Source organism: Gossypium hirsutum, chromosome A11 (genome assembly GCF_007990345.1).
Source record: "Gossypium hirsutum isolate 1008001.06 chromosome A11, Gossypium_hirsutum_v2.1, whole genome shotgun sequence".
Lineage (NCBI taxonomy): Eukaryota > Viridiplantae > Streptophyta > Magnoliopsida > Malvales > Malvaceae > Gossypium > Gossypium hirsutum.
The window spans coordinates 3867360-3871496 of NC_053434.1; positions in this window are offsets into that span (position 1 = coordinate 3867360).

The window sequence follows — 4137 nt, forward strand, 5'->3', positions numbered from 1 at the left end:
AAATTTAGAAAGAAATCGTAACGAAAGCTTCAACAATGCGCAGAGGTGCGAGAGGTGGCGGTTCAGGTGCAACCACCGCTTTTGGAAAAAGAGATGACGACGCTTTTTATTAATATTTGAAGCCCGTCATCACTCACATGTTGGAAGCGCTTCAAAAATTTCTGATATAATCATGAATGGTGAAATGATGAGCATGCCATTAAAAGTGGAAAAATAGATGGAGGAGAAATAATAGGAGGGCACCCCCGAGGAAAAGAGAAAATGAAGTGAATAATGTGAATGCTTATGGTAGGTCAATTACCGTGAATCAACCAAAGAAAGTGGTTGCTAATCAACAGGGATCATCAAGACAAGAGTCAGGAGCTAGGCAAACTACTGAAAAGCCCCAATTCACGCCAATCCCGATGTCATACAAGGAGTTGTATCAGACTTTATTCGATGCACATGTTGTTGCTCCTCGTTACTTGAGTCCTCTACAACCCCCGTATCCAAAATGGTATGATACGAACGCGCAATGTGATTATCATGCGGGAATTTCTGGGCACTCGATAGAAAATTGTACTGCCTTCAAGAAGGTAGTAGAAGGACTTATCAATTTAGGTGTTGTCAAACTTGACGACTCACCTAACGCAAAGAATCCGTTACCTAATCACGCAGATAAGGGGGTGAATATGGTTAGTGAAGGTACGGGAGAAGAAGTCAAGACTGACATTGCTGAAGTAAAAACTCCATTGAAACGGGTCTGGAAAGAAATGGCGAAAAGATGTTTGGTTATTTCAGATTCTGAGGAAGGGCATGAGATGGGAAATTATTGTGAATTTCACCATAAAACAGGGTACGAAATCCAAGAATGTGAAGGATTTAAGGCTTTGGTTCAAAGCATGATGGATAACAAAGAGATGAGGTTTTACGAAGATGCGAAAGAAATGAGGAGCATATGCGCGACAGAGTTGGGAACAAAGGCTCCAAATCATCCAGTGGTCATTATCTCACGCCCTAAGGGTAATGATGTTAGGGCTCAGGTAACACCGAAAATTGTAATCCAAAAACCATCAAATTTCTCTTATAGGGATAACAAAATGGTGCCGTGGAATTACGGGTGTAATGTGACCGTTTTGGGAAAAGAAGCAGAAAGAAATCAGGAAACAGGTTCTTACACGCGCAATGGAAAAAGATATGACGCTCAAGCAGAGTCGTCCAGGGAAGAGAATTGGAAGAAAGAACAGAGGAAAGGGAAAGCAGTAGAAGTTGAACCATTGGTAAATGAACCAATAAAAGAAGAGGAGGCAAAGGAGTTTTTGAAGTTTTTGAAACACAGTGAATACAGTGTTGTGGAGCAACTGCACAAACAGCCAGCCCGCATTTCTGTATTAGCTTTACTCTTAAACTCAGAAGTACATCGGAATGCACTATTAAGGGTGCTAAACGAAACATATGTGGCTGACAATATTTCGGTAAACAAGCTGGATCGGCTGATCAATAATATTGGTGCTGACAATTTTATCTTCTTCAGTGATGATGAAATACCATCCGGAGGAAGAGGTTCTACTAAAGCCCTACATGTTACTGTCCGATGCAAAGGGTACACACTCCCGGGGGCCTTGGTTGATAATGGATCTGCACTAATGTATTGCCTTTGTCCACTCTTAGTCGATTACCAATAGACAGTTCGCACATGAAAGCATGCCAGAGCATAGTAAGAGCATTTGATGGAACAAAAAGGAGGTTATGGGGAGAATTGAGGTACCATTAAGGATTGGCCCAGTCAATTATGAGGTGGATTTCTTGGTGATGGATATTAAACCCTCCTACAATTGTCTATTGGGGAGACCGTGGATACACTCAGCAGGGGCAGTACCTTCATCATTACATCAGAAGGTGAAGTTGGTATCGGAGGATCGGTTGGTAACAATAGATGCAGAGGAGGATATTATCGCAATGATGACTAGCGATGCACCTTATGTGGACATCAACGATGAGGCACTAGAATGTTCTTTTCGATCGTTAGAATTTGTGAACGCGATGTTTATTGCGGAGGGAAATAGAATTCCAGTACCGAAAATATCCAGGACCACTGAGATGGGATTGCGATTGATGGTAGGAAGAGGAGCCTTACCCGGGAAAGGATTGGGAAAATATCTTCAGGGAAGGATCGAGGCACCAATACCGAAGGAAAAGTTTGATAGATTTGGTTTAGGGTACAAGCCAGACATGAAGCAGAAGAAGAAAGAAGTAGAGAAGAGACAAGAGAGAAGAAGGGCGCGTTTGAATGGACATGAAGCTAAGTGTGAGCCTTTAACCTTTCCCCACATATCTACATCTTTTGTGTCGGGAGGATTTATTCATTCTGAATGTGGAGTGTCCGGTAGCGGCATGGGAGGAATGTTGGAAAATGTTTATACCAACGCCATAGAAGTAACGGAAAGGAGGGCTTTGTTGGAGATCTGCCCTTATGAGCCTGGAAGCGAGCTAAACAATTGGACTGCTGAAGAAATCCCTGTAGTCTTTAGGGCTTATTCAGAGTAATGCTCAAACATTCCTGTTGTTTGTTGGCCTAGAAACAATATGAAATTTTTTGTGAAGTAGGCATTGGGCCTAAATATCATTATTTTAATGAAATACGTGTCAACGTTCATCTTGATCAGTCATTTTTTTTCTTTTTATATTTTTCATTTGGTTGATTGTCTTACAAATAATTCTTTCATTTGTAATTCTTTTGCACAAACATATTCATAAATTTATATTCTTGGTATATTCTTTGATATGCCTTCATAGGTCTTCAGATATCAATGACATGAGTGACGCTGCCTCAAACACGGAGCCTATTTTTGAGCAAGAGGTGTGTTCAGAAGGATCCCACGACTTTGAAAATGACGAAGATTATGATGCATCTCCGGACTTGTTAAGAATGATGGAACAAGAGGATAAGCATATCCTACCTTATAGGGAATCGTTAGAAATAGTGAGCCTAGAGGAGGGAAAGGAGGTGAAAATTGGAACTGAAATCACCGCAAAGACAAGACAAGACCTCATTAATTTGCTCCGAGAGTTCAAGGATGTTTTCGCGTGGTCGTACCAAGATATGCCTGGGCTAAGTACTAACATTGTGGTGCATCGTCTGCCCATAAAAGAGGATTGTAAACCCGTTCAACAGAAGCTCAGGAGAATGAGACCTGACATTGTGTTGAAGATAAGAGAAGAAGTCAAAAGACAATTCGACGCTGGATTCTTACAAGAGGTCAAGTATTCGGATTGGGTAGCCAACATCGTCCCTGTTCCCAAAAAAGATGGAAAGGTACGAATGTGTGTGGATTATAGGGATTTGAACAAGGCTAGTCCAAAGGACAACTTTCCACTGCCTCACATTGATACTTTGGTAGATAACACGGCGGGCTATTCATTGTTTTCTTTCATGGACGGTTTCTCTGGATACAATCAAATAAAGATGCATCCTGGAGACATGAGAAAAACCACATTCATTACCTTATGGGGAACATTCTGTTACAAGGTAATGCCCTTCGGATTGAAGAATGCGGGAGCAACGTATCAAAGAGCTATGGTGACTTTGTTTCACGACATGATGCACAAGGAGATCGAAGTCTATGTTGACGATATGATCGCGAAGTCTAGAACGGAAGAAGAGCATGTTCAGGTCTTGAAAAGGTTATTTTTGAGATTAAAGAAATTTCAGCTTAAGCTTAACCCGGCCAAATGCACGTTTGGAGCCAGATCAGGGAAGTTATTAGGCTTCATAGTTAGCAAAAAGGGGATCGAGGTTGACCCAGACAAAGTAAAGGCAATACGAGATTTACCTCCCCCGCGCACTCAGAAGGAGGTTCGAGGTTTCCTAGGGAGGCTGAATTACATTGCTCGGTTCATCTCACAACTGACAGAGAAATGTGATCCAGTATTCCGGCTCTTAAAGAAACATAATCCGGGCGAATGGGATGAAGAGTGTCAGAGGGCTTTCGATAAGATAAAGCAGTACTTGGCTAATACTCCAGTCTTATCACCTCCAAGTCCAGATAGGCCATTGATATTGTATCTAACGGTGTTGGAGAATTCCATGGGATGCGTATTAGGCCAACATGATGAGACGGGAAAGAAAGAAAAGGCAATATACTATCTCAGTAAGAA